At 48.2% G+C, this 13,071-nt stretch overlaps 1 pseudogene; it reads right to left on the reverse strand.

Moving 5' to 3' along the window:
• Window positions 1-8,947: 8,947 nt before the first annotated feature.
• On the reverse strand, window positions 8,948-11,712 carry LOC102421346 (annotated as a pseudogene).
• Between the last annotated feature and the right edge of the window lie 1,359 nt (window positions 11,713-13,071).

Raw genomic sequence — 13,071 nt, forward strand, 5'->3', positions numbered from 1 at the left:
ACACCGAAAGACGGACGATGCAGACGGAGACAGACAGGCGGCCGCACTTGGTTCAGGCCCCCACAGCAGAGCAGTCAGTCAGGGGCTTGTCCCACGGAGCGACGTGGAGTCCTCCTCTCCTAAGGCAGGAGCCGTCGACTGAAGAAAATCTGTTGCTTATGTAGCCAGTGGTCAACAACTTGTGTCTTATCCGTGTGGGCCTTTGCTAGGAGCAGGGTGTGTAGGCTTTAAGGGCTTTAGCAGTGGTTCTCCACCTTGGCTGCACATTAGAATCACCTGGGAATCTTTTTAAAATCCTGACTTCTGGGCCTCATCCTCCGGAAATTCTGTTTCTTTGTTACTAATGTTGTGGCCCCACCCCATAACAAAGAAACAGAATTTCCGGAGGATGAGGCCCAGAAATCAGGATTTTAAAAAGATTCCCAGGTGATTCTAATGTGCAGCCAAGGTGGAGAACCACTGGCTCAGGGTATTCACATCCAGGTAGTGGGGCGTTCACCACGTTTTGGAAGTTACCCAGTACTGGGGTCTTCACACAGCAAACATTTCACACACTAATCATTTCACACCGTAAGTATTTCCACACATTACAGGGTTTCCTTATGACCATAACGTTATTATAACACTGCTGTAATACAATTGACTGTAGATTTGGAAAAACTCGGGTTTGTGTTTACATGTAGGCACACATTGCAGACATAATTCAGTAGGAAAGCCCTTTCTAAAGCATATTGAAACGAAAATAATCACATTTTCCAAAAGTTTAATGGTGCTTGTTAGGGTTTATGTGGAAGTAGGCAATTAACTTTAGTCCTGTTGCATTTCCAGTGCAGTTGCCAAGCAGTTGGAGCTTCTGGTTTCTAGATGTGCTTAGATTTCTAGAGGAAAATAAGTAACATGGGATGCAGCGCCTAGAAGAAAAATCCAAATTAACACTCAATTATAATATTAGAAAAACAAAAATGACCTCACTAAAAAATAAGGCATAACAACCAGATCTCATCAATTCTGTTTCCACTCTTTTTGGCTACTTGTCACTCACTCAGTATTACTGCAAAATAACACCCTTTACTCTTGCTTTTAGCAGGAGTCCTCTAGGTCAGTGGTCGGCAAACCGCGGCTCCCGAGCCACATGCGGCTCTTTGGCCCCTTGAGTGTGGCTCTTCCACAAAATACCATGTGCTGGCGCTCACGTACAGTGCGATTGAAACTTCTTGGCCCATGCGCAGAAGTTGGTTTTCAGCCTGGGGGAGTCTATTTTGAAGAAGTGGTGTTAGAAGGTTGGTGGGGGCAATGGGAGACGCAGGGGAGGAGTGCGTGAGATTCATGTAGGAGTTGAGTGAGCCAGTCAGTCAGCAGTCTCATGTGCAGTGGTTACTCCTAGTGGCGTCTGCAAATCGCGCGCAGGTGACAAAAGTACCTACTGGAAGCATAAAGTTATCTGTATTTTTCCAACCAACTGCAACTCCTACAGGTATTTTTGTCATCAATTTAAGAATTGTAATTCTTTTGTGTTGGTGGCTTTATTATTATAAAATGAAACATTTTTTAGGTGCCCTGTTTGAGATGGCTACAAAGAAGAAGCAAAGAAAAACAGAAGACGAAAACTGTGAATTTACAGTTGAATTTGAAGTTGAATGTACCTACCTATATAGTTTTAAAAATTTGGATCTCAAAAGGAATTCAATCCTTGTACTATTGATATTTGGCTGTTGACTAATGAGTTTGCCGACAACTGGTCTAGGATTGCTGTGTTAACAAGCAAACCCCAAATTAAGGAGTCTTATAGCTTGATCATTGTTGAAGCTAAGTAATGAGTATAGCAGTTTTGATAATCTATTGTCTCTGCTTTTATATAGGTTTATTTTTGTAATAAACAGTTTTTAAACCTCCATTGCTTAAAGCAACAGAATTCTGTTTTTTGCTCACACTACATATCCATCTTGGATCAGTAAGGTCTCTACTCCTCTACTGCACTCTGTCCTCAGTGAGAGACACAGGCCAGCAAGCTGTCACCATCAGGAGTGTTGCTGGTTACACGTGGAGTAAAGGACCATGCAGGAGCCATGTGCTGGTCCTTACGGCTTTGTGAGGAGTAAACTATCATGGTGTGGGGAGCTGATATAGGGTTAAGCCTCGGACTGACCTGTGGGCAAAGTCATAAACAATTCCCAGCTTAGAGAGCACAGTCCTCTTAGCATAATTAGGCTTGAACTTGTATAAAGCTCCCTAGATCTTACTTGGGAAGCTAATGGGCTGAGGGAAGTGCAATAAGAACAAAAACAAGTGAAACTTACAAGAACAAAAACAAGTGAAACTTACAAGAGCAGTGTAAACAAGTGAAATTTACAAGAACAAAAACAAGTGAAACTTACAACAGTGTAACTTACTGTGTAACTATGGAAACCACTACCTTGTTTACCGCTCACTATAAAATAAAGGCTCAGCTTGCCTTGGGATCTTTTCTCTGTGGCCTCAGCCAGGCACAGGAAGATCCACGGAGACTAAGGAAAGCTAGAGAGTTCTGAACGCTGTCTCTGTGTAAAACCTTCTTCGCCGACTTTGTCCACACCTTTGGGAACCCCTGGACCCCATGGGGCTGGACCCCAGCATCATGGTGTTCTCCTTTCATTGGCAAAGGAAGGCTCATGGCCACACTTAACTTCAGGGGCTTGGAAACTATGATCCCACTATGTGCTCAGGAGAAATAAAACTGGATCTAGTTGGTGAACAGCACTAATACTTGTCACAGCCCTGAAGAGATGTGAATCTGTGAATTGAAGGCCAAAAGGTGCTTTTAATTTTTCCTAATAGATCCCACAACAAAAAACAAAAACACTCAGCTTTCTCATTTGGGATAAAACTCTCAAATTATAGCAAGATGGACGGTCCCACAGAATCAGGAACAGTGTATCCTCTCTATGTTTCCAATGCAGAGAGTCCTGTCCTGTCTTTATCGGGTGCTAACATAAGATTTGCTGAACTAAAGGAAACTGGGGCAAGCAGTGTGCATTACCCGGCATCCCTTAGAGCGCCCATTTCTCATCTTGCTTCTGACTTTACCAAACTCTGTCTCATGACATCCCCAGGCAGAGCGGGGAGGGCCTGGTGCTTTTCTAGTTCACTGGGTTATGGAGGCTGTTCTGCCTGCCCAGGATTTCTCAGCCGAGAGCCTTGAGCTTGAACTCACCAACGTCAGGGGCTCCAGGAGGGAGCCTCAGGTTCATACTACCCCAATAATGCATCTTCCAGGTGAGGAAACTGAACCCCAAAGAAAGTAACCACTTCTATTTAGGACTGTATGGCCTCCCAAGACCCTGTGTCTTAACATTCTCAATGCTTATGTCTGAATTAACTTTGCAATCTGGGAATCCTGGGCCCAGTCATGTGCTTTCTCTGTCTCTCTCTTTACTATGTTAGCCATGCTGTGAATTGTCATGTGCTCAGGCAAACGAGAGAGAGAGAGAGAGAGAGATTTAAATAGTGCTGGCAATTCTGCCTGCTATTCCACTAAATGAAGGAAGGAGAATATGCTGCTCCCAGTGGGTCTTGCTCTCTGGCCCCTCCTGTGTGTGATGATTAGCAAGGCTTTGTGTAGTTCTAACACAGTCCCTAGATACAGGCCAACTCTTCACCTGGGGCTCTGAACAGACACTACATATTCTGTCTCAAAACTCGAAGAAAAGCTGGTCCATCGAATGCAACGAAAAATGGAATCATGGTCTCCCACGTGGCAACTTCTGAAAGGATTTCCGAGGGTAATTGGGACTCTTCTCACTGTCTTAGGCCCTAAGCTGGGGTGTGATGTGCCTATGCCCTAATCATTGCCCACATGGAGACAGGCTGACAAGAAAGGACACATTCAGAGCAGGGCCAGGTGTGAAGTCACCCTGTGGTGGCCTCTTGCTGAACAGTCTTATGGGCAAGGGAGTATGGAGAGAATGAAAACATCACTGAACTATAAAATCATTAAAATATTGAAGAATTTAAAGACTTAATGACTCAGCAAAGATGGAAACAGTTGAAACGCAGAGCTCAGTCATTAGAAATGCGTTTTGCACACCACGTTCACCCTCCGTGAAAATGGGGGAGAAATACATTTAGGGTAAGATTGCCACAGCTGCCAGAGGGATGTCTGAGTGCCAGCTTAGGCCTGATTCCCCCAGGGAGGGGTGCAGAGCTCTGGCCTAGCTTTCCATAGACAGCTCCCTGCCAAGAAGTGTGTCACTGGGGGAAGGGAAATATAGCCAAAGGCCCAGGGGACTGGCCCCTTCTCCTAGCTTCCTCTCCAGGACACACAGGGCTCCCTTTCTTTGCTGTGGTCCTTTTTGCCTGTGTCTATCCCTGAGATCCAGAGTTTGTTTTGGATTTGAGTTTCTCCATCTACCAAATAGAAGTAATAGTGCAGCTGCCTCCTAGGAGGAAGTGGAAGCCAGTGAGTCAGCTCAGGTTAGGAGCTGGGCACAGAGCTTGGCATGTGGGGGCTGGGGGACAAGGCAAACACCCAGCAGCATGGGCCTCACTCACAGGCCTGGGGTCGGCCTGGCTGTTCAGCTCTCAGAAGCACCTGGACAGGCTCAGGGTCTGCATGTTCCTGGACCAAGTTTACTCTCATCCCATTGATCCCTTTTCCTTGCTCCCAAATAGCCTCCTTGTTGTGGAGTTACACATTTACAAAGAAAGTGTGGCCTCCTCATGGCTTGCTCACAAAGGGTGCCAGGCCCGTACCTCCCTCCACTTCCAAACTAAACGGTCTGACATCTGAGTGAGAAGTAAGGCATCTACTGCGTCCCCACAAGAATAGACCTGCCTGGCTGTCTCTGCTTATGCCAATCACTATCATAAAAAGCAAATTCCTAGGAGAGTTTACACACATTCATGGCTTTGGATGCCTGAGGTGCTGAATTCATGAAAGGCAGCAAAAATAAAAAATAAAAAAAAAAAGCAATGAGGGCAGCAGAGGTAGCAAAGAACAGCTACACGAATGTGGCCATCAGTTCATCCAAGGCAAACCCTTGAAGAGGGATCAGAAGGGCACAGGCTTCCAATTGCTGATTTTATAGCCACTCAGCCCCCAACTGAATTCTGAGTCACCAATCAGGGCTGTTAAACCAGGGGCTCCCCATCCTGCCTCCAGCAGCCTAGTCAGTGCCAGTGCCCTGCAGGGGAGAGTGCGGCCCCATTGCACCATCTCCCGGTGTGCAGAGAAGTTTCCAACCCAAGGCAACATGTGGGAAACTGATATAGGGTTAAGCCTCGGACTGACCTGCTGGCAAAGTCACAAACAAGTCCTAGCTTAGAGGGCACAGTCCTCTTAGCATAATTAGGCTTGACCTTATAACACTCCCTAGATCTTATCTGGGAAGCTAATGGGCTGAGGAAGTGCAAGAACAGTGTAAACAAGTGAAACTCACAAGAACTGTGTAACTATGGTAACCACTACCTTGTTTACCCCTCACTATAAAAAGCTTGGTGAGGCCTGAGCACAGTGGAAGTCCTTCCTCTTGAGTTGGACTTGCTCACTTGGTCCCCCATATTCCCAAATTATCTTGTGTCTTTTCTATTTCATTTGTGTGCGGCTCCACTTCCAGACCCGAACCCTGAACCATGCAGGACGTGGAGGGAAACACTTAGGACAGCAACATTTTTTGAAAAAAAGATTATTGATTTTAGAGATGAAGGGAGAGAAAGAAAGACATAGAAACACCAATGATGAGAGAGAAGCACTGATCGGCTGACTCCTACACGCCCCCTACTGGGGATCGAGCCCACATCCCCCGGCGTGTGCCCTTGCCTGGAATCAAACCTGGGACCCTTCAGTCTGCAGGCTGATGATCTAGCCATTGAGTCAAACCAGCTAGGGCCAAATCAACCTTAACACTCAACTACAGCTGCCCATAAAACAAGGCAAACCAGTTGCCCAGTGAAAACATTCTCAACTCTGGCCTCTCCCTCAGTAAACTTCTTGCAGGACCAAGTATGGGGCCCCAACTTGTCTGTGGCTTGAGGATCCAGCTCTCACTTGTGGGAGCTCTGAGTTGCAGGAGGTTCCGTTCCTGGGAAGTTCCTGGGCCCCCACAGCTTTGGGCATTAAGGTCCCAGCAAAGCATGGTGACCAGGGCAGTCATGGGATGGGGCTTCTATCAGTTGGTCAGTGTGGGCTGGTGGTGGGAGGGGTGGGAGGTGTCCATTCCTGTCTCCCAGGGGCTTAAGCTCCTCCCACTGCCCCACATTAGGTGACCAGGGCTTCTTTGGGTGATACTGCTGGGTAGTGGGTCTCTGGTCCAACTATCAATAAGTAAAGAGTCTTCTGGAACCATAGACTCTTTTACCATCTACCATCCCTGAGAATTCCCAGGCCCCACCCATTCAGGTTCCCCTCAAGTCTTTCCCTTTTCTCAGTCCTCTTCCCCCCCCCTCTAAATCTCTCCCTCTCTTTATGGCGACCTTCTCCTCCCTTTTCCTGCTACCAGAGGACTCAGGCCACCTTTCCTCCCATCACAGTGGTCAGGGGCCTGACTAGCAGGTCTCTCTCTGAATCTGTGGAGATCCCCGATGTGAGCATCACAGAGGCCCAGGCCTCTCCCTGTGGTGGGGGGAGGAGGAAACATTTTCTACTCCTTCCTATTGAGTCATCTCCCCAACCTCCACCACCCACCACAGAAATTAAATGGGGTGGGGGGAGTGCTTCTTTAGAGAGAGAGAGACAGCGAGAGAGAGACAGAGAGAGGGAGGGAGAAACAGAATGTCAGCTTAAAATAAAACAAAGACTCAAGCAAATTATAACTAATAAGATTCAACAAGTTTGCCAAATACAAGATCAACCTGCATCAATCAACAGCATCTCTCCCACCCACAACAGCTACTAGAAAATATTACTAAAAAGAAATCATTCACAGTAGCAATAAGGATCACAAAATATCTGGGCATTAACACTAAAACTTCTATACAAATTTAAAAATTTAAGATGATCTGAATAAGTAGAGAATCTCCCATGCTTTTGTATTGAATGACCTAATATAGAATGCCTCATCTTGGATGGCTTTATCAAGACCTAATTGAATTAATGATTAACCTACAGAGGCAGTGCAATTCCATTCAAAATTCAAAATTGGATTTCTTTTTGAGGAACTCAGTACATCATTAAGGTAAAGTTATTTGCTTTTTCTTTGTGTGTTGCACTCAGTTTATTTAACAATATAAGATATGAGTTGGTACTTTACCATAGTGATTGTGTCTTCTTGTATTTTCATATCTATGGTAATTATAGCACTGGCATGATTGACACTAGAATTGCTTTTCCTCAAGTTTCACATAGAAGAAAGAATGCTCTTCTCTATTAACATTAGCATGGTCTAAGAGAGTGATCATCCCTATTTTTGTCTGAAATCAGTTTTATCAGAGAAACTAAGCAACATTTTCAACATCTTTGACAAGAGTTTGGCTTAAGCCAGAATGTATAGATGGATGTGTGGTGTGTGTGGGTGAGTGTGTGTGTGTGTACGCTGGAGCAAATTCCTATCATCCAGGGGCAATAATTTGAGAACACCCCAAGTAAATAATAGAAAAAATCACCCCACAATGTCAGAAAGTCATCAGGATACATTATAAGCTTGCATTATTTCAGGAATCAGTTTCTGAATATTATTTTCCTTCTCTTTTAAACATAAATGTTTAAAATCTTAAAAATATGGATATAATGAACTTTCTTTCCTATTAAGAAAGCATGAGTCACCATCAATTACCCCCCTCACAGGAACAAAAAATTTTGTAAGAAAGCAAAAAGAGAGACATTTAAATCAACTGGTTTTAAACAAAAACATATACTTTTTATTGTTTCTTTGAACAGCAATCTATTCTTCTGTGGCTTGGAAGTAACAGTTCCATCTAGGAATAAAAACAGCCTAGATTCTTGAATTTCAGTACAAATGGTCCAAGAACATGGAACAAAAAAGTGATTTTCTCACAATGCTACAAAACTTACACAAACTTTTCTAGGGTGTCTATTGTGGTGTCACCGATCAGGGACAGCTCACTGGGCAATGCACTGCTGTGGGGGTATTCAGCTGTGGTAGCCTTGCATATTTGGGGTTCCCCAAGTGTCCCTGATCTATGGAGCTGGCCATGGTGACTGGGAGTCCTGGGTGGGGAGAACCAGTCTGGGGGGAGAGGTGGTGTGGTGAAGGCTGGGGCGTATCCATGGTGATGGGCTGGAATGTGGAGGCTGGGACTGGGGTCTGGAGACTGGACAGGGGCCAGAGATCTCACCTGACTACTGAGGCATGTGGCCATCTGCTGGCCAGGGAGGAGAGGCCTGTGGCTCTCTGAGAGCATGTGCTTCTGGGGCTCATGGGGTTTGTTAGGTCCGTGCTGACAGCAGACAGGTCAAAAGACGTTGTGAGCAATTAGAAATCTTATTTTTTTAATTTTAAAAATACAGTGGGGCCTTGACTTACGAGTGTCCCGACTAACGAGTTTTTCGAGATATGAGCTGTCTCTTGGCCAATTTTTTGCTTTGAGTTGCAAACTAAAATTCGGGTTACGAGCCAGCTTCAGATACCCCACCGCTAGTTGGCGCAGCGAATGTCACAGTGAACGCCACAACATGAGCCCAGCATCATTGTCTCACTCGTTCACTTTAAGATTTGACATACAAGTAATTTGAGTTATGAGCTCCATCACGGAACAAATTAAACTCGTTAAGTCAAGGCCCCACTGTATATATTATTGATTTTTTAAAGAGAGGAAGGGAGAGGGATAGAGAGTTAGAAACATCAATGAGAGAAAAACGTTGATCAGCTGCCTCCTGCACCTCCTACTGGAGATGTGCCTGAAACCAAGGTATATGCTGCTGACCAGAATTGAACCTGGGACCCTTCAGTGTGCAGGCTGACACTCTATACACTGAGCCAAGCTGGTTAGGGCTAGAAATGGTATTATTAATACATAATACACACCAGCATATCCATTTCAGCAAGCAAGAGTAGGGAGGGCGGGATATTTATGTCTCGGTGTGGGGTGGATGGAGGTGCAGGCGGTTGCAGGAAGCTGGGTCTAGAGCTGCTTTTCTCAGCTGCTTAGTTGACTCCTGTGACACCTGAAATGAGAATAACAGGAAACGGCAGAGAGGACAGGAGCCTCAAGCAGGGACAATAGAAAGAACTGAGCACAGGGGAGAAACTGAGGGCAGGGAAAGGTACAGAATATGCCTGACTGTTAGGTCCTAACACGGTTTGGCTGGCCTGGGACCCAATCTGCTGCTGGATCTGCTGCTGCTGCATGGCTGCGGGTGGCATCAGCGTCCCTGAGGCTGCTGGAACTGGGCGTGTCCTCCAGGCCTGCAGCCATGCCAGCGCTGCCTTCCTGCTGCTCTGCTGCTGCTGCTGCTGCTGTTGTTGTTCCGCAGCATCTCTCAGTGTTGTGGTTCATTCTCGCCACGATGGGGTTGCCTCCGGGTTAATGATGTAAAGGCCTGGCCCTTGGGGTTCAGGCCTCCCATTGTTGCTGCTGCGGAGGGACAGCAGGTCGGGGCCCGCTGGCTTGCATGGCGTTCATGTTCTGCAGGCTGGGCTGGAGCTGAAGGTTAGTGGGCTTTCCCGTGGACACGGGTGGGGCTAAGTTCTGGCCGAGCTGAAGAAGCCGGCTAGTGACATGCTTACAGGCCTGGGCTGGGACTGAGTCGGAGGCTGTGGTGTCTGGGGTGTGTTGGGCTGCTGTGGGGGTGTCCATGGTGGTGCTCAAGGAGGGGATGGAAGACTGCTGAGGCACGTGACGGGAGTTCATGGTGGCATCCGCTGGCGCATGAGCTACCCTTGCAGCAGGCGGTTCCCAATCCGCTGCTGGCGGCGCCGGAGACGCTGCTCGCGGAGCTTCTGTTTGATGTTGAGGCAGAGGGGAACGGGGCATGGGTTTTCTTGGCATTGTTTGGCATGGTAGCAGCAAAGGGCGATTAGCTGCTTGCACACTGGGCAGCCTCCAATGGCCTTGCGCTGGCAGCGCGTAGTGTGCAGCACAACACGCTTCAGCTTCTGACAGTCAGTCCGAGAGCAGTTGGTGTCACCGCACTGGCGGGCGTGCCTCAGGGACTGGATGCAGCGCAGGATGCTCAGGCGCCGAGCCTGCCGGATGCTCCGGGACTGCAGCTCTCCCTGGTTGCCGCCTTCATCGCCCTCCTCAGCCTCCTCAGCCTCTTCTTCCAGGCCCAGCCCCACCTTCACCATCTCGTGGGTGTGGCCCTTGGTGTTGTAGCAGTTGATGCAAAGGTCGTAGTCCTGGCACCCGGGGCAGTGCCAGCCTGTCTCCACCCGCTGCTTGCACTCAGTGCAGGTGAGGACACGGCGGTCCTGGCCCTGGCTGTGCACCTGCAGCAGCATCGCTAGGGAACTCTAGAAAAGAAGAGCAGAGAGGACAGACTTGTTCAGTGAAATACCTTCAAAACCACAGAAATACATGCAAACTTACCTTCTCAGGGGTCAAGACACCAGTTACGGTTTTATTGGGCTATTTGCTACATCAGAACCAGTGCCTCTAAGGAGCAACACTACACCTGGAGGTCCCTGTGTGACCAGAATGAACTACAAAACAGTTGGTCCGTGGGGAGAAGGGACTTGCTCTTCCACAGGCCGCATATGTGAGTTGCCTCCTAAAATCAGCGGCAGCTACACAGGCCTGCGTGTGAGACACAGGAGGCGGAGGCACAAAACGGAGGCAGGCGGTGCACAAAGCCCAGGGCCCCGTCCCTTCCCACTGAACACTGTGGTGTCGCTACTGAGAAGACCAGCTCCCACCGCCAGCAGAGCTGCACTGCGAGCTCAGGGGATGCACTCAGGCTGAGACCAAACATCAGGGACTCCACCAAACAGCCCCATTCTCAGCATCCAGCAACTTTCACCTCCACGAGTCCACGCAGACCTTCAGCTCCCTACACTCTGTTAGGTCTGATCAAACCACCTCAGCGACACCCCCTCCCCGGGGGAAACTGTCCCGTAGATCATTTGGCAACTGACCGTCCCTTCCGCTCAGACCACAGTCCCTTCCGCTCAGACCACAGTCCCTTCCGCTCAGACCACAGTCCCTTTGCTCAGACCACAGTCCCTTTGCTCAGACCAGTCACTTTCGGTCCCATCCTTGCCCAGGGTCCTGACCGGCCCAGGGAATTTCCCGCAGGAAAAGCCCCCGTAGAGCCCTTTGAACCCTCTGCCTCCCCCGTCCCTGGGTGCTGGCACCATTTGGGGCTGAGCCCATCTGCTTTCCAGATGAGGATGATCTAATAAATGTATAATTCGCTACCACTTTTGTCTCGTGCATGTGAGGTCTGATCAAATAATCAAGTTGATACCCCAAGACCATTTTGCAGCCGACATTCCCTTCCGCTCAGACCACATTCCCTTTCTCAGACCAGTCACCGTCCCTCCGGACCCGCCCGGAGGAGAATCCCCGCCGAGGAAAAGCCCCCTCGAGTCCTTAAAAACTCTGACCCCCCGATCTCTGGGTGCGGCAGCATTTAGGGGCTCAGCCCATCTACTTTCTAGACGACCTCATACATTTTCCTTTACCTCTTTGTCCTCGTGCAGTTCCTCCTTCGCTCCTCCGGCGCTCCTCACAAATTCCTGAAAGCTTTAAGAAGAGAACTATGGACAACTTCCGGTTTTCTAAAGACAGAAATCCGGAAGCGGTCCGTTCCCTTTCCGCCTCCGTTCCGTTCCCGCCTCCGTTCCCTTCCGGCCTCCGTACCCTTTCCCGCCTCCGCCCCTTTCCCGCCTCCGCCCCTTTCCCGCCTCCGCCCCCTTCGCTTCCTCCGCCCCCTTCCGGTCCCCCCTCACTCCCCCCGCGCGGGGGTCTCGGGATGGACGTGTGCTCCTCCCAGATCCTTGGACAACAGATTTGGGTTTGTTCTCCGGTTGGGACAAAAGGCTGAGACGTTGTGGCCCCACCCCATAACAAAGAAACAGAATTTCCGGAGGATGAGGCCCAGAAATCAGGATTTTAAAAAGATTCCCAGGTGATTCTAATGTGCAGCCAAGGTGGAGAACCACTGGCTCAGGGTATTCACATCCAGGTAGTGGGGCGTTCACCACGTTTTGGAAGTTACCCAGTACTGGGGTCTTCACACAGCAAACATTTCACACACTAATCATTTCACACCGTAAGTATTTCCACACATTACAGGGTTTCCTTATGACCATAACGTTATTATAACACTGCTGTAATACAATTGACTGTAGATTTGGAAAAACTCGGGTTTGTGTTTACATGTAGGCACACATTGCAGACATAATTCAGTAGGAAAGCCCTTTCTAAAGCATATTGAAACGAAAATAATCACATTTTTGAAACGAAAATAATCACATTTTCCAAAAGTTTAATGGTGCTTGTTAGGGTTTATGTGGAAGTAGGCAATTAACTTTAGTCCTGTTGCATTTCCAGTGCAGTTGCCAAGCAGTTGGAGCTTCTGGTTTCTAGATGTGCTTAGATTTCTAGAGGAAAATAAGTAACATGGGATGCAGCCCTAGAAGAAAAATCCAAATTAACACTCAATTATAATATTAGAAAAACAAAAATGACCTCACTAAAAAATAAGGCATAACAACCAGATCTCATCAATTCTGTTTCCACTCTTTTTGGCTACTTGTCACTCACTCAGTATTACTGCAAAATAACACCCTTTACTCTTGCTTTTAGCAGGAGTCCTCTAGGTCAGTGGTCGGCAAACCGCGGCTCCCGAGCCACATGCGGCTCTTTGGCCCCTTGAGTGTGGCTCTTCCACAAAATACCATGTGCTGGCGCTCACGTACAGTGCGATTGAAACTTCTTGGCCCATGCGCAGAAGTTGGTTTTCAGCCTGGGGGAGTCTATTTTGAAGAAGTGGTGTTAGAAGAAGTGGGGGGTGTTGGTCAGTCTGGCAACGGGAGACTCCGTGCAGGCGGGCCTCAGGGTACGCAGCTCCGGGGAGGCGCACGGGATTCAGTCAGTCAGCAGTCTCATGTGCAGTGGTTATTGCTAGTGGCGTCCCCAAATCGCGCGCGGGTGACAAAAGTACCTACTCGAAGCATAAAGTACCTGTATTTTTCC

This window comes from Myotis lucifugus, unplaced genomic scaffold, assembly GCF_000147115.1.
Source record: "Myotis lucifugus unplaced genomic scaffold, Myoluc2.0 scaffold_887, whole genome shotgun sequence".
Lineage (NCBI taxonomy): Eukaryota > Metazoa > Chordata > Mammalia > Chiroptera > Vespertilionidae > Myotis > Myotis lucifugus.